Here is a 23,196-nt window from a genome sequence, read left to right on the forward strand (position 1 = left end):
TCCAAGAAGAAGATATAACAATTGTAAATATTTATGCACCCAACATAGGAGCACCTCAATACATAAGGCAAATACTAACAGCCATAAAAGGGGAAATTGACAGTAACACAATCATAGTAGGGGACTTTAACATCCCACTTTCACCAATGGACAGACCATCCAAAATGAAAATAAATAAGGAAACACAAGCTTTAAATGATACATTAAACATGATGGACTTAATTGATATTTATAGGACATTCCATCACCAAACAAGAGAATACACTTTTTTCTCAACTGCTCATGGAACATTCTCCAGGCTAGATCATATCTTAGGTCACAAATCAAGCCTTGGTAAATTTAAGAAAATTGAAATCATGTCAAGTACCTTTCCTACCACAACACTATGAGACTAGATATCAATTACAGGAAAAAAACTAAAAAACACAAACACATGGAGGCTAAACAATGCACTACTTAATAACCAAGAGATCACTGAAGAAATAAAAGAGGAAATCAAAAAATACCTAGAAACAAATGACAATGAAAACAGGATGACCCAAAACCTATGGTATGCAGCAAAAGCAGTTCTAAGAGGGAAGTTTATAGCAATACAGTTCTTCGTCAAGAAACAAGAAACATCTCAAATAAACAACCTAAACTTATACCTAAAATAATTAGAGAAAGAAGAACAGAAAAACCCCAAAGTTAGCATAAGGAAAGAAATCATAAAGATCAGATCAGAAGTAATTGAAAAAGAAATGAAGGAAACGATAGCAAAGATCAGTAAAACTAAAAGCTGGTTCTTTGAGCAGATAAACAAAATTGATAAACCAGTAGCCAGACTCATCAAGAAAAAAAGGGAGAAGACTCAAATCAATAGAATTAGAAATGAAAAAGGAGAAATAACAACTGACACTGCAGAAATACAAAGGATCATGAGAGATTACTACAAGCAACTCTATGCCAATAAAATGGACAACCTGGAAGAAATGGACAAATTCTTAGAAATGCACAACCTTCTGAGACTGAACCAGGAAGAAATAGAAAATATGAACAGACCAATCAGAAGCACTGAAATTGAAACTGTGATGAAACATCTTCCAACAAACAAAAGCCCAGGACCAGATGGCTTCACAGGAGAATTCTATCAAACATTTAGAGAAAAGCTAACACCTATCCTTCTCAAACTCTTCCAAAATATAGCAGAGGGAGGAACACTCCCAAACTCATTCTACGAGGCCACCATCACCCTGATACCAAAACCAGACAAAGATGTCACAAAGAAAGTAAACTACAGGCCAATATCACTGATGAACATAGATGCAAAAATCCTCAACAAAATACTAGCAAACAGAACCCAACAGCACATTAAAAGGATCATACACCATAATCAAGTGGGGTTTATCCCAGGAATGCAAGGATTCTTCAATATACACAAATCAAACAATGTGATACACCATATTAACAAACTGAAGGAGAAATACCATATGATCATCTCAATAGATGCAGAGAAAGCTTTTGACAAAATTCAACACCCATTTATGATAAAAAAAAAACCCTGCAGAAGGTACGCATAGAGGGAACTTTTCTCAAAATAATAAAGGCCATATATGACAAACCCACAGCCAACATCGTCCTCAATGGTGAAAAACTGAAACCATTTCCACTAAGATCAGGAAAAAGACAAGGTTGCCCACTCTCAACACTCTTATTCAACATAGTTTTGGAATTTTTAGCCACAGCAATCAGAGTAGAAAAAGAAATAAAAGGAATCCAAATCAGAAAAGAAGAAGTAAAGCTGTCACTGTCTGCAGATGACATGATACTATACACAGAGAATCCTAAAGATGCTACCAGAAAACTACTAGAGCTAATAAATGAATTTGGTAAAGTAGCAGGATACAAAATTAATGCACAGAAATCTCTGGCATTCCTATACACTAATGATGAAAAATCCATAAGTGAAATTAAGAAAACACTCCCATTTACCATTGCAACAAAAAGAATAAAATATCTAGGAATAAACCTACCTAAGGAGACAAAAGACCTGTATGCAGAAAATTATAAGACAGTGATGAAAGACATTAAAGATGATACAAATAGATGGAGAGATATACCATGTTATTGGATTGAAGAATCAACATTGTGAAAATGAGTCTACTCCCCAAAGCAATCTACAGATTTAATGCAATCCCTATCAAATTACCACTGGCATTTTTCACAGAACTAGAACAAAAAATTTCACAATTTGTATGGAAACACAAAAGACCCCGAATAGCCAAAGCAATCATGAGGAAGAAAAACGGAGCTGGAGGAATCAGGCTCCCTGACTTCTGACTATACTACAAAGCTACAGTAATCAAGACAGTATGGTACTGACACAAAAACGAAATATAGATCAATGGAACAGGATAGAAAGCCCAGAGATAAACCCATGCACATATGGTCACCTTATTTTTGATAAAGGAGGCAAGAATATACAGTGGAGAAAAGACAGCCTTTCAATAAGTGGTGCTGGGAAAACTAGACCGGTACATGTAAAAGTATGAAATTAGAGCACTCCCTAACACCATACACAAAAATAAACTCAAAATGGATTAAAGACCTAAATGTAATGCCAGACACTATCAAACTCTTAGAGGAAAACATAGGCAGAACACTCTATGACATAAATCACAGCAAGATCCTTTTTGACCCACCTCCTAGAGAAAGGGAAATAAAAACAAAAATAACCAAATGGGACCTAATGAAACTTCAAAGCTTTTGCACAGCAAAGGAAACCATAAACAAGGCCAAAAGACAACCCTCAGAATGGGAGAAAATATTTGCAAATGACAAAGGATTAATCTCCAAAATTTACAAGCAGCTCATGCAGATCAATATCAAAAAACAAACAACCCAATCCAAAAATGGGCAGAAAACCTACATAGACGTTTCTCCAAAGAAAATATACAGATTACCAACAAACACATGAAAGAATGCTCAACATCATTAATCATTAGAGAAATGTAAATCAAAACTACAATGAGGTATCACCTCACAGCAGTCAGAATGGCCATCATCAGAAAATCTACAAACAATAAATGCTGAGGGCTTCCCTGGTGGCGCAGTGGTTGAGAGTCTGCCTGCCGATGCAGGGGACACGGGTTCGTGTCCCGGTCCTGGAAAATCCCACATGCCACAGAGCGGCTGGGCCCCTTGAGCCATGGCCGCTGAGCCTGCACATCCGGAGCCTGTGCTCCGCAACAGAAGAGGCCACAACAGTGAGAGGCCTGCGTACCACAAAAAAAAAAAAAAAAAAAAAAAAAAAAAAAAAAAAACGCTGGAGAAGGTGTGGAGAAAAGGGAAACTTCTTGCACTGTTGGTGGGAATGTAAATTGATACAGCCACTATGGAGAACAGTATGGAGGTTCCTTAAAAAACTAAAACTAGAACTACCTTGTGACCCAGCAATCCCACTACTGGGCATATACCCTGAGAAAACCATAATTCAAAAAGAGTCATGTACCACAATTTTCATTGCAGCTCTCTTTATAATAGTCAGGACATGCAAGCAATATAAGTGTCCATCAACAGATGAATAGATAAAGAAGATGTGGCACATATATACAATGGAATATTACTCGCCATAAAAAGAAACGAAATTGAGTTATTTGTAGTGAGGTGGATGGACTTAGAGTCTGTCATACAGAGTGAAGTAAGTCAGAAAGAGAAAAACAAATACTGTATGCTAACACATATATATGGAATCTAAGAAAAAAAAAAAGTCATGAAGAAACTAGGGGCAAGACGGGAATAAAGACACAGACCTACTAGAACATGGACTTGAGGACAGGGGGAGGGGGAAGGGTAAGCTGGGACAAAGTGAGAGAGTGGCATGGACATATATACACTACCAAATGTAAAATAGATAGGTAGTGGGAAGCAGCCGCATAGCACAGAGAGATCAGCTCAGTGCTTTGTGACCACCTAGAGGGGTGGGATAGGGAGGGTTGGAGGGAGGGAGACGCAAGAGGGAAGAGATAGGGGAACATATGTATATGTATAACTGATTTACTTTGTTATAAAGCAGAAACTAACACACCATTGTAAAGCAATTATACTCCAATAAAGATGTTAAAAATAATAATAAAAATAAAAAATAAATGGGAGAAAATTTGAAAGGACTATAGTCCTAACCTCCAGCATATAAAAACATAAAGTTGCTGTAATAAGAGTATGAAGAAAAAGTGACACTTTATTACAATTCTCAGGGACATTCCAGTAAAACTGAGTGAAGATTTGTTTTGGGGACCATGTCAGAAATGCTCTCTAATAAACAGCTGTTGTTTCTACCCAACAGCCATTTCCAAAAGTTCTGAGATATCCAAAGTTTTTGTCTCTTAAGCTTCTTTTCCTTTGGGAAAGAGGATCCAAAATTACCTTTGGAAACCACCCTCCACTATTCTCCAGTCATGTGGTTTCCATGGAATTGAATCCAACCCTAGCTGCAGGGGAGTCCCAGACTGGCTTTAAAAAACAACGTATCCCATCCCTGTGGCTACACTGATTACTTCCAGAATGGCACATCAACCAGTCGGAGCCAAGGAAACATGTTTAGTCTTCCTCTGGAATTGGTAGTGAGAGCATATAAAACCACAAAGTGAGCCAGTAAAGCTGACACCCAAACGAAGCAAGCCTAGAGACTGATCATGGTGATAATATGTGAGCACTGGATCAGACCACACTGGAAGCTCAGCCTGCCCGTGTACTTTATGTGAACCAATACATTCTCATCTTACTTAAGGCACTTTAGGTTGGCTTTTCTAGTGCTTGCAATCTAGAGAATCCTAATGGACATGCCCTGCTTCCCCTGTCCTTACTCTCCTCCAGGCTGAAGTAGGCTGGGTCCCAGGAGCAGTAGGTCTCCCTACCTTAAGCCTCTCTATAAGGCTGCTGGAATTTCTCTGGCAGGTCTCCACAGTCATTCTACCAGCAATGAAGGTCCTGAGAGAGCTCCCTTTGACCTATGATTAAGGGCTCCGGCTTACAACCTGCCCTCCCTGCATCTGTTTCCTATGGCAGGAAGGCAAAATGCCCAATATGAGATAGATGGGGAAATCCCTGGGCTTGAAGCTCAGTTATTGATGCAATAACAGATTTCAGCTGTCTCCCTTTCTTTTACCACTTTGTCATATCACAGCTACTCAAAACCAAGAAAAGGAAACCTCAGTGGCTCAGTGGAATTACAGAGACAGAGAGTACAAGCCCTGAAGACAGAAGGGCAGTTTTGACTCTTTCCACACTGCCCTGCAGCCAAGATTGAGTGGCCATGGCCCTTCCCTTCAGTTCTCCATCACAGGTCTCCAGCACACAGCTACACCCTGTGGTCATAGAATGCTATGGACTGAACTGTGTCCCCCAAAATCTGTATGTTGAAGCCCTAATCACCCCCCTCCCCAATATGACTGCATTTGGAGTTAGGGCCTATCAGGAGGTAATAAAGGTTAACTGAGGTCATAAGGGTGGGTCCTAATCCGATGGGACTTATAAAAGAGGTAGAGACATCGAGCTCTTGCTCTCTCCCCACACACACAAGCACCAAGGAAAGGCCATGTAAAGACACAGTGAGAAGGCGTCTGTCTACAAGCCAGGAAAAGAGTTCTCGCCAGAAACCAAATCAGCCAGAACGTTTATCTTGAACTTCTAGCCCCCAGAATCATAAGAAAATAAATTTCTGTTGTTTAAGCCACCTAGTCTATGATATTTTGCTATGGCAGCCTGAGCAGACTAATAAACAGGAGGTTACAGTTACCTAAAGCCAGTAGGAGCAAACTGTGTGATAAGGTTGTGCAAAAAGCTAATGCAATCTTTACTTAAGAAAATAATAATGTACTGTTGACGGACAGTAACTGTCATGTTTTATTCTACCACACATAAAAAGAAACAGTCAGAGGGCCAACTAGGACGAGTTGGCCAATGAGTCACCACTGAGGGAAACGGAAGTTGCTGGCTTGCAAAAGAGGACATAGTGGTTTTCAAATAGCAAAGAGGTGTCATGCTGAAGAGTGAGCTAACCTTGTTCTGGTACTCAAAAACTAGAACACCAATGGAGAGAGAAAAGGCAAAGCTGCTTTCAGTTTAACGTTACAAAGCGCTCACAAAGAGTTGCCCAGCAAATGAAAGGGTTGCCTCCTTGGGCCCTGGAGCACCTTATTACTGAAGATAAACAAGCAGAGGCTGAATAAGCATCTCTCAGAAATATCAAGCAAGTAATTCACATTGTGGGGCATAAGGTTGAACTATAAAACCTCTATCTCTTCCTCCAACTCTATGATCTTATGAAGCCATGACTAATAGCATAGTAATTAAGAACCAGACTCCTGGTTTCAAAACCCAACTCTGTCGCTTACAAACGGTGTGACTCTGAAAAAGTTACTTCCTCATCTGCAAAATTAGGGCACTAAGAGTAACTTCTTCACCTTGTGGTGGTGACATCAGTTAATCTATGTAGAGAACCTAGAAGAGCACCTAGCCCATGGTAAGCCCCAAGTAAACATAAGCCTTTGTTATTGATAGCTGAGTGACAGCTTTGTTCTCAGCCCCATTATAACAAACGCAGGATGTAAAGATATGTGCATGGTCCTGGTTCTCAAGACTAATATATAAAAGTAGGAGCAAACAATGATAGCTACCAAGTTTTGAGTTCCTACTACAAATTGAACACTTTATATACATCATCTCTAACCTTCCAACAATCAGCAAAATAGTCATTACCATTCCCAATTAAAATGACAGAACCAAAAATTAAGATTAAGTAACTTGCAGCTAGTCACAAGGTGATAAGAGGATTCAAATCCACTTTTACCAGGCTCCAAAGTGTAGGCTTTTTCCATTCTGTCAGCCATCTCAAAACTAGTCTGTTCCTTTCAATTACCTAATTTCATCACTGCCAAACCCTATGGGGTAAATAGAGTAGACAGTATGGTGTGTGAGTTGTACATATAGGCTCTGGAGTCAGGATCAAAATGGTGACTCTGTGATACTAGCTATGTTCTTTAACTCAGGTCACAGCTCCTTCATGATAAAATGAAGAGGACATTAACAGTACCTATATGTGTTTAGAAAGTACCTGGCTAATCATTATAAGGTGTTAACCATTATTATCATTCCCACTGATACATAAAAGAAACTGAAGCAAATCAGCCAAAGAACCTAGACGATAAATCAGGTTTCTTGTTTGTCAACCATTTTTCTACTAGGTCATATAGTTGTACTGATATGACATGTTAGTGTTTTTCTTCTGAAAGACTGCATATCATATTTCCACAAACTTGAATATTCCTAACACTGAGCTCTTAGTCAAAATGATTATGTTTCTGCTACCTCTGCAAAGCTCAACTATCCAATACGTTTTTTGCTAATGATTCAATCCTTAACCATAACAAATTAGGCCACTGATCATCCCTCTTCTGTCCACGCCCTCCCCACATCACTCAGGAAAAGGCGGCGCCCCTGGTCCTATATCCCAGCCACAGCCGCCACAAGCAACAACACTGCCAGACCTCAGCCTTTGAGCTTCCTGCGCTGCTACAAATCCCAGTGTGTAGCTGCTACGGAAATGCTACTTGCCTCACATCTGGTTTCCATTTGCTTTACCAAATGGTCATGTTTTCACTTTGTGATCCTTCCAATGACCCATGCTAGACTTCCGAACAAACCCACCGTGGGCAAGCATTTCCTCTTGGAGAAACTCCTTGCCAGCCCAACCCTAATTATTGTTTTTTCCTTATTATAGTCCTTGATGGTGACAAAGGAACACTCATGCCCCTCTCCTATTGTGGGTTGGAGACCAAAACAACAGCCCTGGAATTAAAATTTTATAATTTTTTTAAAAAAAGAGAGGCAACTAGAGAGTGACAGTGCCTATTCTCCTCTCTCTCCCTCACTCTCAAATTAGGCCTCTGACCCACACTCTCACACAGATAATGGGGTTTCCACCAGCCTGAGGATCCCGATTCCATGCCAAATACGGCTCCCCCATATGGCAAAAAAAGGCTGCAGCCATGGGACAGCTGCTGAGCTGAGACTAAATCCTGTTTGGAGCACTTATGGCTCAGAGGGTGTCACCTCCAAGATGTTAAGGGCTCCATCTCTCCCTCCCAGCCTGCCCATTAGGCTTAGAAGCAAGCATACGGCATAATCACCCGTGCCTCTCCTGGGTCCCTGAGGGGAGCCCCCTCCTCAGGGTGGAGCGTCTGTCATATGGCTACCAAGCATCTGGTTTTAAGCAGGTTTTTTTGAGAGGTGAAATGGTGCCAGTGTTGTACTGTTTCCCTTCCCTGTGGGCATTCATCAGAGTAAATGACTAGAGAGTAGATTAGCCCTTTAAGAATCTGAGTCCCACTGGCTAAAATGGATTATTTGGATCCAGAGTGTTGAACTTCACATACTAGGAATCCCTTCTAGTGTTAAAGTGAAGGGGAGTTTGAGTTGTTTTTCAGAGTTTATATTGTTGTCTGATTGCCCCCCTACACACCTATACACACTCACACACACACACAATACATTCACAAACATTTTGTAACAGAAAGTTGGTTTCATTTTTTTCCTTATAACTTCTCCACGTCCTTGTTACTGATGTGGAAACATTTTGTACTTCGAATTCAGCTTGGTGAGTGTTAAAGCTAAATCGGCAAGAGGCTGGGCAATACTAAGGTCAAAAAGGCCATCTCCTCCCCCAGCACCAGAAATCGCCAGAACTGGAGGATTGGGAAGGCAGCCTGGTTGGGGACAGACACAAAAGCAGAAGACAAGTAACATTATCCAATGATGTGAACAAAGAAGGAGGAGAAGGAAGGTTTAGAGAGGGGCAAAAAGATTGATGAGAGGTGCAGGAAGAAATGAACATTTATTAAGGATCTACTATGTACTAAAACTTTATGATTCCATTTTTATGCCCACAACGACCGTGTAAGAAAGAAGGCACCCCATTTTTACAGACAAGTAACTTGTCTTACATTGTCTAGTAGCTAGTGTGATATAGCACCTAAATCCAAGTTTGTTAGAATCCAAAACCCCATGTTTTTAAATGCATCAATCTGTCTCTGTTAAGTCTAAATAACTGTGTTCATGTTTAACCACAAATAATGACTGTAACTATGGACACATGAAGTGTTAACATTAGAGGAAGCTAGGCGAAGGGTATATGGAAACTCTCTGTACTATCGTTGAAACTCTTCTGTAAGTCTAACATTATTTCCAAATAGATTTTTTAAAATGAATGTAACTGCATTTCACAGAGCACATGTAACCCAGACAAGGAGCTAGCGATACTATGGATTAAGAGCCCAGTGACTCAAGAATCAATAACCAAGCTTCACATGATTTACTCACTGTCCTTTTGACCTCAGATGCTAATGAGCCCAAATGTTGCTTCTTACTAAAATGAAGTAATTACTTTAAAAGTTGCTGTCAATCTGAAGATACAGTATTCAATTTGGCTGTACCCTGTTAATGTTGCTAATTTAAGCATAGTATTAAAAACTGCCATTACCCACAGTGCCACGTGCTTATAATGATTATACCTCACATTTTCAGAATAGACGCCCAAGAGTCTCATTCATATTATAAGCAACTAAATAAAGTAAAATATTTTAGGCTTTTAGGTGATAATGCCTACTACTATTCTAATGATTGGTAACTCAATCATCTAGTTACAAAAATAATGCCCTTAGTTGTAAAAGTTCTATATGTTGACCTGGCATCATCTTTTCAGATACTTATTAGACAAGAAAGAGGACCCAGATCCTTCAGAGGACACAATCAGGCAAAAGAGAGTGACAGCCATCTAACCTTGCTTCTACTTTTCCTGCTACCACCTTTTGTGTTTCTAAAGGGGTATCTCAGAGTCCTGCTTTTCATTTGGGTGTGCTCTCCTTTGACCCTCCTTGTGGTACTCCTGGGTCTCTCAGTCTTGACACCCTATCCTGGCTGAGAGGTAGGCATGTAAACAATCTACATCTGACCCTCTCCGCCAGGAAATGGAATATTGGGCAAGGGAGGAACAGATAGAAGATAAATGGAGCTGAATCATTCTGATGGCCGCTAAAGAGACTTTCCATGAGCTACTCCAACTGAGATCCCATGGCTTATATACTTGTGAGATCTTATTTTCTGTTATTGTGTGAGCTAGGCAAATCTATTCAATAAATTTTTTTTCTTTTACTAAAAGTTAGTCAGTTTCGGTTACAAGCAAACTTAGAGGATCAGAACATTGTATCTGGAAGGCATCTTAGAAATGAGGTAATAACAATGCTCCCTTACCTCCAGCCACTATGTTGCAGTTGAAGAAAGTGAGTATTTTAATTTGTGTTTAGTCTTGCTACATGGAAAGTCAACTTTTTGTCCTTGAAACTAACAGCACTCCAATGTAAACAGTGCCTGAGGGCTTGCCCATAAATATTTCATAGGATATTGCTATTTAAAAAAAGAAACAAAACTTGCTTTAAAGAGTTACTGATGCCATGAACTAGCTCTGCCTATAAATGGAGACCTAACAACATAGAATATTAATACTCCTGCAGTATTTCCTATCACGGAAATAAGTTAAAGTAGACAGAAAGCACCTCTGAACTCTTTTTAAAGTAGCTCATTTAAATAAGATATTAGAAGAGACATTGCTGTAGCAAAAAAAAAAAAAAAAAAAACTCAGTGGCTTAGAACATTAAAAGTTTACTTTTTGTTCATAGCGCAGTCCAATGTGGGTCATTAGAGGGACTCTGCTCCACAAAGTTATTTAGGACTCAGGTTCTTCCATCTTGTAATTCTGATCTTTAGTCTTTGAATCTCTCCATTCAGCAGACAAATGGAGAAGAGAGTAGGACTTGGTGATAGGAGACTTTTATGGGTCAGGCCTGGAAGAGGAGCACAAGAGGTTGAGAAATGAGGTCTAGCTTTGTGCCCAGGAAGGAAAGAACACATTTATTAGTGAGTTCCAGTGGGCTCTACCACAAGCAGCAAATTCCTGGACTTGAAAGAAAATAAAAAATCTGACAGGAATTTCTTTAGTGTAATTTATCTCTATCTAAATACAGAGATTGCCCTACCTGAATTAGCTACACACAGATATGATTTGAAAATACTTCATTTTACAATGACACAAGAAAAGCACTACAATTATCTAAGTAATCAAGATATGCAAGATTTCTTATTAAAAAATTTACTAGGATATAAAAAAGTCGAATGATTAGGCCTCAGATGGAAAAAGGGGCTATTTCCATAGAACTAGTTTGGTTTTGCCTGCCCTGTGGTCAATATAATCATATCAGTAAAAGGGGGAGGGGAGACGGGGCAGAGAACCAAGACTACAGAAACTCTAGTGTAAATAGTCAGGAAATGACCAAACTGCGATTTTCTTTGATGGAACGTGATCTATGGAAACATACTTCTGGAATTAAGGAGCAGAGAAGGACCCTTCTGGGCAGAACTTTCTGTCTTCTGCTGGACTCTCGCTATCTTCCTACTCCATTTCCATTGTCAGGCGGGCTGCCGCCACAGCAGAACCAGCTCCAGATGTTCCTGATGTCATTATCTGCTATGTGACTCATCCTGCCTGCCACCTTCAAATTAATGAGATTCTTGTTCTCAGTCTTGTGTCCTTCCTTGGGTTTCTCCTGGGCCACAGTGAGGGCGAGAGCATCCCCACAAAGGGGGCCTCATGTTCACAGGGAAGAGCAGCAAAGAATAGTTCTCTTTCCTAAACACCCCTCAGAGTAGAGTACAGTTGCCAGGGGGCACACAGTGTTCCTCACCCAAATAGGGCCACTGGCTCTGGTCATCTCCAAGATCTCAGGCCTGGGATATCCACAGTAAATCCCCAAGGTCTGAGCGCCTCACTCCTGGCACACCCACCTGGAAGAATAAAGCCCCTCAATTCCCTTGTTTCCTAATGATTATCCGTACCACAGTGGCTTAAAGAGGAAGGAGGGGGTAGACGGAGGGAGGGCAGGCCTAGCCAGCAGGCCTGCTTCGGAGGCAGCCAGCGGGCTGGGCTGGCAGGCTGCTGAGAGCCTGCTGCTTCCCACGGGGGGTTTTGCTCACCGGATCAGAGTGACACTCGAGAAGGCAGCAGCTGTGGCCAGAGACATCTCCTCTAACTCCTTCTTAGCTAATGAACTGGAAGGATCCAGAGGGAGCCAGGAAAGAATGGCTCCCCTGGGGTGTGCAGGGAGGCCTCTCCTCCCATGAATTTTCCATTTTTAATTAGGCTTGATGGTTCAGTCAGGATAAGACTTTTGAGACAAAACATCATACTGAGAAAGGAGGCCCAAGTCTTCATACATCAGATCTCTTAGGATCACAGACCCACTGACTGGGCCCCCTGACTTGTTTTAAAGGGGTGAAGAGGAAAGAAACAGGGTATTTTTAAAGTATGTTTTCTATTTCAAAAGGAACATGTGATAATTATTAAAAATTGAAACAGTTTTGAAATATAAAACAAAAAAAGAAAATGTGGCCCATAAACCTATCTCCCCAGAGGATAACAATTTAGTGTTTTTATTTAGCTTTCTTATAGACATACAAAGATACCTGTGTGCTATTTGTACATAAATGTAGACATTTAAGATGAAAATTTGATCATATTATACACTCTTTGCCTCTCGCTTTTTTCTAGTTGCTGTAGTTCCAGTTGCTGACATAAATCTATCTCATTTGCTTAAACAGCTAAATAGTGCTCCATTTTAAGTTTATGCCTTTATTTCACCAATCTTTTACTGAGTAGTATCACTGCATACTTTTCAGAGTATTTTAGTAGAATAAATTCCTGACATAGTGATTACTAGATATTCTAGTTTACTATATATATTTTTTATTTTAGTAGATTTTAATAGACATTGCCAAGTTGTAACTTTTTTGTTGTTGTTGTTCATTATAAATAAGCTTCCAAAACATATTTAAGTCGAGTTGTTTGAATGATTTGGCCATGAAACAAAGCTACCAGAAAAGTTCCTGCCTAGATAAATTAACTGTTTTCAAAATCTAGGAGTGTGGCTATGGAAATAGTTGGCAAAGAATTCACCGAAGATAGACAAAGCTGTGAACAGACAAGTCATTTGAACAATTTTACATTCAATCTCCGATCCTGGAAATTATACACAGTTGTACAACATTAACTTCTTTTAAAGTAAAAATCTTGAATCTCTTCATGTTTCTACAAGAAAGTCAGTCCTGGGTAGTTTGGAGACTAGAAATGAAACAGGGTCTATAAGGAAAGAGTCTAATATCCAGTGCCACAGTCCTCATGGCATGAAGGGGTGGGAGTGAGGAAAGTCCCTGGCCTGACACACACTTCTCTTAAGTAGATGCTAGATGTCCCTGCCCTGAACACTGGATTGGGGTATCAATGGTACCTCTGTCCTTGCATGTAACAGATGGAGAAGAGAAACCAAAAGAGTTACCCTCAAACTGCTGCTTTTGGGATCACAATTCTGCAACTCACATAAAATCCATCTCTTTCTGTCTCCCCAACTTCCCTTCCTCCATAAACAATGAAGCAGGTCTGTATCCTCACTTTCCTAAGTCACTGTTGAACCCCATTCCCCAATACACACTAGCCTGAATTCAATCCCAAATTGGTGTGTGTGACTAACAGAGGTCAGCATGGGAGCTTTTGACATCACTGGAGACAAATGTCAAAAGGGAAGAAGAAATGGACATGTCCATTCTCATCTAAACATGTTTCAGTCTTTGTAGAATATAAAAAGTGCTAGCTTGTGTCTGAATAAGAGGGAAACAGAATGAAGTAACACGTTTTATGGACATGTTTGAAAAATAGCAATATGAATTCATATGGCCTTAAAATATTTACTTCTATCTACAAGGTAAATTTTGTTAAGTGTGATTCAAAATTAATGACTACTGATTGTATCAAAGGCCTGTGTAATTGAAGACAACAGAACAAAAAATCAAAGAGAAGGACAAGGAAAGGAAACTTCCAAGAGTGAATAGATTAATTTTGAAAAAGATGATTTGGGTAGTCAGTTCTCTTCTTCATTCTCAAATTCTAAATATAATACAAAGAATTAAGAAGCTCCCTGGAGTTGAAATAAGAATTATACGAGAATGCTGGGACTTGCCTGGTGGTGCAGTGGTTAAGAATCCGCCTGCCAATGCTGGGGACATGGGTTCGATCCCTGGTCCGGGAAGATCCCACATACCACAGGGCAACTAAGCCCATGTGCCGCAACTACTGAGCTTGCTCTCTAGAGCCTGCGAGCCACAACTACTGAGCCCACGCGCCACAACTACTGAAGCCCGCATGCCTAGAGCCTGTGCTCCGCAACAAGAGAAGCCACTGTAATGAGAAGCCTGTGCACCACTACGAAGAGTAGCTCCCACTCGCTGCAACTACAGAAAGCCCACGTGCAGCGATGAAGACCCAATGCAGCCAAAAACAAATAATATATATAAGTAAAATAAGTTAATTAAAAAAAAGAATTAGATGAGAATGCTGATAATAATGGTTGCAATAATGCCATCATCAGACAATATCACCATAAAATGCCAATATAATGGTTCATGTATGTAAATACACACCTTATAAGTAATTCCCTTTTAAAAAAGGAAAAAAGAAGGAAAAGCACCGTTTTTTCACCATGCCCTTTTAACGTAGAATTATTATGCTTTTTTTTTTTTTAGAATTATTACTCTTAATGTAGAGTCAGATTAGATAATCACTCTACCTAACAGGAAAGTGTATGAGCATGAGTGCACATGTGCATATGTGTGTGTATATACACACATACAGACATCCTGCTGTTTCATGTAATTTTAAATCAGTGTGTTCAAGTGTATATCTTACGGTATATTAATAACAAACTTTACGAAGGAAACCTAAGCTTACTAGATCAGTCTTAATTTTTTAATTAAACAACAACAACAAAAATGGGCTTCAGAATCACATAGAACTGTGTTCAAATCCTGGCTCCACCATTTACAATTCAGAGAACTTGAGACAAATAAATGACCACCGTAAGGCACAGTTTCCTCCACTGTACATGGAGTTACTCCATAGCGCTGTAATGTGAATTAGTGAGATGAGAACACGTACATGCACCAGACAAATTCTGAGGATTCAGTAAATTTGATTATCTTCCCTTTAATTCAAACATGAATAATTTATGCAGAATTCTTCCTAAGCTATACATGGTACTGTTATTAATAAACAAATGACAACAGTTAATAAAGTTATAAAACATAATTTTACATTTTTTACTAGTATTTATCTCATGAGACCATTACTGCTAGTTAAGTATATAGCCACTGAGCCTTAAATACTATAATTGACATTTACCAAGAGAATTTATACTGAGGATATCAAAACTCCTCTCTAATCTTTCAATCCAGTGACCAAAAAGAAATGCCAAACCTAAAATGAACTGTAACCAGGATTGTTAAAGGATAATATATGGCTCCTGCTTATTGAAGAGAAACAAATGTCTCAGAGAGTTTGTTTTTAAATCACTCATAAGCACAGCAAAGGAAAGGTAAAACAAAGGGAACCACCTGACATTATACCTGAAATATACTACCCTTTTCCCCTTTCTGCTGCCAGAAAACAAAGCCCTTAAAATACAGGCCTCTAATCAATGCACATTACCTATTCCAATGTTTAAATTTGCCAGTGTTCCTAAATGGGAAAAAGTTCAAGTGTAGGGAAGAAAAGTCAGGAGTAGCAACAAATCCTGAGTAGATGAAATACCGGAATCCAAGTAAGATTCAGTCCCTGTTAAAGAAAGAGACAATCAGAATTCAAATGGGTTCAGTCCATCCTTGTGGGATCCCACTTGTGCTTATGGTTCCAGTTTGCTCTTGCTCTCCTGCACTGGCTACTTTACAGCCATCTTCCCTTCCCTGCCTGCTCTGTGTCCACAAGCTCCAACTTCAAATGTGAAGACGACAGCATTATAGAGACTGCTTGACCAGCTCCCACAGTTACATAAGGTCACACCCCTACAATAAATCCCTGTGTGTCTGTATGTGTACATATATATATGTACATATATGAAGGGATTTGTTACAGGTATGAGACCTTATATTATTGTGGGAGCTGGGGATTTATATATCTGACGAACCCTTACAGATACACACCAATATATTTAATATGTTGATAATTTCCTTGCTTTTCTCTGGATATCTCACATCTCTGTGCTCTCTTCAACATAGAAGGAAAAAGGCAAAAATAATTTTAAAACATCCCTCTCTCTCTCTCTCTCCCCTTCAGTTAACTAGGTCATAACTAAAAGCCATTACATGGTGACATTATAGGATAAAGAATACCCAAAAGCCATTTTCCATCTCTTTCTTGTTAGCAGAAACCCAATTTGATTCAGGCGTCAGAGGCCTGCTTGCCTCCTGGGAGGCTGGGCCTTCCTTGGCCCCAGAGGATGCATCTTGAGTAGCCCAAGCCAATCATGGTCAGTTATTTTCCTTCCCAGTGATTGGGTTAGGAATGGGCATGTGACATAATTCTGGCCAGTTGATGAGGGAAATATGTTGGGTGCAAAGAGGTTTTAGGAAATTTCCCCCCTCCTTCTTAAAAGGGGACATGCAAAAAAGATGACCTTTCTCATATCTTTGGATGTTGTTTTGCTGGAAGATGGTTTCTGGAGCTGTTGTAGCCCTTATGGTAGGCAGGATAATGCCCTCCAAATATGTCCATATCCTAATCCTCAGAACCTGTAAATATGTTAGGTTACATGGCAAAGGGGAACTAAGGTTGCAGATAGAGTTAAAATTGCTAACCCTTAAAATAGATTATCCTGGTTTATCCAGGTGGGCCCAATGTAATTCCAAGAGTTCTTAGAAATGAAAGAGGGAGTCAGAAGAGGCGAGTTGAAGGGAGATGTGACTATGGAATAAAGGCACAGAGATGCAACGTTGCTGACTTTGAAGATGGAGGAAGGGGGCCAGAGTCCAAGGAAAGTGAGCAGTCTCTAGCTCTGGAAAGGTAGAGAAATGGATTCTCCATGAGAGCCTCCAGAAGGCAAAGAAGCCCTGCTAACATCTTAATTTTAGCCAAGTGAGACTCAGGTGGGACATGTGACCTACAGAACCGTGAGATAACAAATTTGTGCTAATAAGCAGCAATAAGAAATTAATAGAGCCCTCTTTGACTATAATGCTAATACACTTGAACTCAAGAAATCAATGGCAGGAGTAGAGTAGGAGAGCTCTGGCTTCCCCCTGGAGTTTTAGTTAACTCAAACGCAGTATGTTCAAAATAATTAGTAAAACAAATGCAGAGCATGTTACTAGCCCAGTGTAACACTCCTACTGAACTTGTCACTTACGGATTGCCGTGTCCTGTTCTCAGCATCATGTTCAAAGAGGAACAGTTGCAACTAGAGCATTCACGTGACATCAAAGAAACAGCCAAGAACCCTGAGGATGCTCACCTTAGAGGAGACTTGAAGGGAGTCTACAAACCTTAAGAGGCTGGGATGTGTAAGTGGGAATGAGACTGTTCTCTATGGGACAGATTATAATCCATGGGTAGAAACAGAGGAATCAAGTTTCATCACAATATATGGAAGAGCTTTTTATCATTCAGAGATGATCACTGGTGGAGGGTGTTGCCTTTGAATGTACAGCACTTGATGTCACTGGAAGAGAGTCCTAGATAGAGTGGGTCTCATTCTCTTCTAAAATCCCGTCTAAATCTAAGGCTTTATGGGTTTATTTTTTAAGTGAGAGTTTTAGAAAGTAGTACAATGCTTACCATATAGGAGGCACTTAACTCACTTGAGAGAGTTGGGTTTGGAGGCATAGGACACAGACTGCACAATTCATCTACTTCACAGCTTGCTCATGTTGTTAACGCTTTAATAGGCATATCTGGCCTGTAGAAACAGGCCAGAAAACACTAGCAGTACAATTATCACTAAGAATTATCAGTAAGAATTAGTGTCCAGATAATACAATTGGTTCTTTTCACCCTGGTCTTTCCACAACTCACAGAGAGGAACAGAATTTATTTTGTTACTCCTCAGGTGGTTTCCAACCAGTGGTCATAACGTTTCTAGCTATTCATCATTCCACGCAATCGTTCAGTAAAGACAAAACAATGAACTGCTTAACAAGCAGTATTTGGTGGTGATGAGGGTGAATAGTATCTTTGTATTTGCCTCAATGTTAGGACCCTTTTCAGGACTGCCATCTGGACTAAACCAAATGACAATGCTGATTTCCTGCTGGCCCAGTCTCCATGCCTTGTTTTGCCCCTTTGGTTTCTCCAAAATCCAAGGCTTCTCTGACTCAGAATTAAAATAAGTGGCTAGTTACTGAAAAGGTTTTCGGAGTTTTGTTTGGTTGGTTGGGTTCTGTTGTTGTTGTTGTTTGGGGTCCAGGCATTACCCTTAATTCCCTTAGGTTAAATACTACATTGCCCTTTCCTATTTCTCTAAAAATGCATATAGTTCTAGTTCAGAATGGGAGTGAGGAGGTCACACATTGGTTGCTTTCCTAGGCCTGGAGGGACTGGGGTATCAGAGCTGAGTGGTGCAAGGGGGAAAAGGGAAAAGACTAGAAAGGGGGAAAACAAAGATGCACGGCACTACCCAGAACCACAGGGAGCTCTAGGCATCTCCTGTGGTATCACACCTTGCTTATGGACAAATTTTAGAACAAATTTAGCTGATGAGTGAACTCGCCTTAACTGTCTGCTTCCCTCACAGTGGCAGGTCCTGGTCCTGAAGCCACTTTGTATAGTGTGACTCTGTTATCCTGATTGGACCAAGAATAGGCATGAAGTCTAAGCTGGACCAATCAAAGTCCATTTACCAATATCTGAATTGAAATAGTGAAGAAGGAAGAAGGGAAAGACAGAGAAACAGGCTGAGTCTCTTGGGATGCTTCATCCAGTTACCATGATGTAGCTTAGAACCTGTAGGCTGACCATATTGTACTTGCCAAAGGTCAAAGGGGCAGAGGAAACAGGCCTATGGCAAGACACACCTGATCCTAGGCCCTCCAGAGGCCTGGCTACATTCTTGCTCGGCGTTACGTGAGTCACTCGTGGTATTTTGCAAGTTATTTTTTCCTTAGCTAATCTTGACTGGAGTCTGTTACTTGCCACCACGGAATCACAATAGTACTTATCTGTGGTGCCTTTTTTTTTTTTTTTTTTTCTTCTGTACGCGGGCCTCTCACTGTTGTGGCCTCTCCCGTTGCGGAGCACAGGCTCCGGACGCGCAGGCCCAGCGGCCATGGCTCACGGGCCCAACCGCTCCGCGGCATGTGGGATCTTCCCGGATCAGGGCACGAACCCGTGTCCCCTGCACTGGCAGGCGGACTCTCAACCACTGCGCCACCTGGGAAGCCCTGTGGTGTCTTTTTAATGTGTCAGCTTAACTAAGCTGAACCACGTTTTCCAGAATTCCCTTTCCTATATATTTCTGATGAGGGTCGGCCACAAGAAATATTCTTGTGGGAGATTTGCTGGGCAGAAATGATGCAGCAATCATTTTGCAGCTCACACAGGTGCTGCTTATCTTTGCTCACTCACCTCGTTTGCATGAGGCAGCAGCTGGGCCTGCAACTTGCTCTACTTTCCCCTGGATCTTCCCCAGCTTCTCCAACTCCTGGGCCAGGTGTGTATGTTTAGCTCTGTAATGAAGAATTCGAAATGTACTTTTATCCATATATTACTTTATCCTGTTGATACCTGGCCCATCCTCCCAACCTATCGAGATCATTTTATGTCATTCTGTATGTTAGCTAACTAAGCTTCATTACAATCTAATGCCTGGCTGTCCTCCCCATACCCTTTTTATTTATACTCCTCGGGGCCCTTCTACCTTCTAGAAATCTATTAAACACCCTGGGCAAGAATGGAGGTAGATCTAATATATTACTGTGCTGCCCCTTCCTTTTACATTTAAACAAAAGTTTCTGAAGATAATGGTAGCCCCAAGGAATGAGTTTTGCAGATACGGAAATTTCCATCAGGCCTGGTAGTGAGGTATTTGAAGGCAAAAGAGGGCCTTAAGGTAGGTGGCTGCCTCATCCGGCTACTCTTGTGACAAGCTTTGGCCACCCCACAGGAGATAGGAACCCCCAGCTTCTCCCATCTCTTACACAGGGCAAACATTCCTCACCCTTTGTCTTCCTTTCTCAGAGAACTGTAAGATTATAGGTCAGAGAATGTGACTTGTTTCCAGCTTTATCCCCCAGGTCTAGAATATGCCTGGCACAAGTAGCTACTCAGTAATAACTGTTGCTCTTTGCTGCATAAGCTTGCACAAGGCCCACTTTGACATAGAGGGCTCGGGAAATCCTAGCCAACCCTAAACTGCAGCACAAATACCACCCTCCAAGTCCATAGCAGAAGACACATCACTGGCCCTGACAAAATTTGGGGGTAAAAAAGGGAGGGAAGAAAGAAAAAAAAGGGTGATTTACTACTTTTTATCAAACCTATAACACAATTCCAATTTAAAACTAGAGACTAGTCAAATATATTATTATCCTTAAGCCCTTTTAATTCTGAGTCCTTGAAATTAATTTAAACTAAAATGCCCCACCTGAGCAAAGTGTGCATATTATGTTAACTGTTTAAGAAGGGAGAGGGAAATATGAGATTGGTAGACAGATAGATATCAAAAAATAAAAAATGGCTATCTAGGGACTTCCCTGGTGGCACAGTGGTTAAGAATCCGCCTGCCAATGCAGGGGACATGGATTCGATCCCTGGTCCAAGAAGATCCCACATACCGCGGATCAACTAAGCCCATACACCACAACTACTGAGCCTGTGTTCTAGAGCCCGCGAGCCACAACTACTGAGCCTGCGTGCCACAACTACTGAAGCCTGTGCACCTAGAGCCTGTGCTCCACAACAAAGAGAAGCCACCACAATAAGCCCGCGCACCACAACTAAGAGTAGCCCCCGCTCGCTGCAACTAGAGAAAGCCTGCACGCAGCAACGAAGACCCAATGATGAAGACCCAACGATGAAGACCCAACGCAGCCATAAATAAACAAATTTATGTTAAAAAAATGGCTATCTATAGAGGGAGGAAAGGCATAAAGTGAAGAGGACAGGATAAAAGCCAAATTTCTTTACATATACTTTTGTTGATTAGACTGTGGAATCATGCAAATATTTTATATCATTATAAAACAAAATTAAATTTTAAACAGCAATACTTTTATGCTGAATCCATACTCAGAAAGCTATATACTATATGACTCCATTCATATGACATTCTGAATAAAAGCAAAACTACATGGACAAAAAAACAGAATCAAATTGCTGGGAACTGGAGTGGGGGTTGACGGTAATGGAGCTTGGGGCAATTCGGGGGGTTGATAAGACTGTTCTGTATCTTGGTTTTAGTGCAGGGTACATGATTTTATGCTTTCGTCAAAATATGCAGAACTATACATTAAAGAGGATAAATTGTACAGTATATACATTATACCTTATTAAAAAGAAGTATAAAATATCCTTAATAATAAAAAGCAAAAAAAAAAAAAAAAAAGAACCTAAATGTGTGTCTAGTTGGTGGTATAACCACCAGAAACAAATCATGCCAAGTGACTTAAAAACACAGTGATGTGTCTGGTTATTCATTATTTTGGCATATGCCCTCATTACAAAAAAGAACTTCAAACAATTCTAACATTTTCAACTAATCACACTGTTAGAGTAGCATTAATAATGCTACACTTGGACTACTGTGTGTTTAGTGGGGGATAAGGAAAATGAGTAATTGGTGTTAAGAAGAGATTTCGATGTAGAAGAAAGGTACAGATTAAGATCAATGAAATTAAGTAAAAACCCTCTTTTTTGAATTAGAAGTGTCAATATGAATTCATAATTTATTTTATGTTAAAAAATATTTCTTGTATCTGTCTACTGAAAAGACCTAGAAATAATGACGAAACCGGAAGCAATAAGCACCCATAGCATCCAGGTAGTGGTCTCTAAAATACCCCAGGGCTTCTTGGAGAAATGGTAAGTTCATGTCTGGAACAGAAAATGTAAAAGAGGAGCCAAGAGCAGTTTTTTACACCAGAAAATAAAGAAGTCATCAAACATTACTGGAGTTGTATCTAGAAGACCCAGGAGTCAACGTCAATGCTCCTACTGGGCAAATATGGGAAACTTTAAGCACCAATAAGGATAATACCAGCAATGGATTAGAATATATCACGTGCGTTTAAATCCCTAAGTTCATAATGACCCTAGAAAGCACTGGTCATTGTTGCACGCTAGGGAACCACTTACTATCTGTAAAGCTGATAAACAGAAAGAAAGAATCAAGCACCTGTCCTGCCTTTCCTTTATGAACCATACCTTATAGGGGACTCTAGTGGTTGTTGAGGGCAAAATTTTCTTTAAACTGGAAGTAGTCTGGCTAATAAAGGAAGAAGCAAAAACACTGATGGGATTCTGTCAGATGCAATTATTAGCCAGAGGAATGAGCCTGACTTCTAAGCGAAAGAGAACAATTTAAGGTGAGAAGACACAAGAACATTTCTCATATGTAAGCATTTCATGAGAAAGTGGTATTGATCACTGAAAAGTAAATGTGTTTAAAATTTTTTTTCTTTTAATAATTTTATTGGGATATAATTCATATACAATACACTCATTTAAAATACACACTTCAATGGTTTTTAATATATTCAGATACACACAACCATCACCACAGTTTGAGAATATTTTCATCATCCCCAAAAGAAGCCTCATACCCATTATACCCAGCCTGGGCCATCCCCGTGGGTATGAAGTGTAATCTCACTGTGGTTTTCATTTACATTCTAAAGACGGATTTTTAGTGTGCAGAGAAATTATTTTTTTGAACTTTTATCACTCAAAGTGAGGAGAAAAGATCCTTTTGAAATGAGAACAAGTTGATTCACAATTCAAAAAATAATAAGATGAATCCTTTTTTGTGAGGGACTCTCAAGCCAGTTTTCAGGAATAAGAAGCATAATAAAGGATAAATCCTATAAAGAAGGAAAAGGCTAAGAACATGAGAAGATGGAGCATTATGTTTTTTGGTCACATTTTGACTGATAATTTGACCCCTAAACATTACGGTGAATAAAAACTTTTATTCCCAAGAACTGGTTTTTCAATCAAACGGTGTCAGAATGAGCAGACAACTCCTGAATTTAACAAACAGAAAGGAGAGAGGAAGGGGGGTAGCATTTGTGTTTTGG

General features: G+C 40.1%; 1 protein-coding gene across 4 annotated transcripts in view; it reads right to left on the reverse strand.

The window, feature by feature from the left end:
- The window catches only part of AKAP6 (A-kinase anchoring protein 6), a 594,710-nt gene that overhangs the window by 511,136 nt on the left and 60,378 nt on the right, over positions 1 to 23,196 (reverse strand). For 3 of the 4 annotated variants that reach the window (XM_067737915.1, XM_067737937.1, XM_067737904.1), the window contains one exon: positions 19,529 to 19,629. The exons of the other annotated variant lie outside the window; for it this stretch is intronic. The gene's annotated coding sequence lies outside the window, so the exon portion shown is untranslated. The remainder of the gene's footprint in view (positions 1 to 19,528; positions 19,630 to 23,196) is intronic. 4 annotated transcript variants of the gene reach the window in all.

The sequence above is a fragment of the Pseudorca crassidens genome, chromosome 1, assembly GCF_039906515.1.
Source record: "Pseudorca crassidens isolate mPseCra1 chromosome 1, mPseCra1.hap1, whole genome shotgun sequence".
NCBI lineage: Eukaryota > Metazoa > Chordata > Mammalia > Artiodactyla > Delphinidae > Pseudorca > Pseudorca crassidens.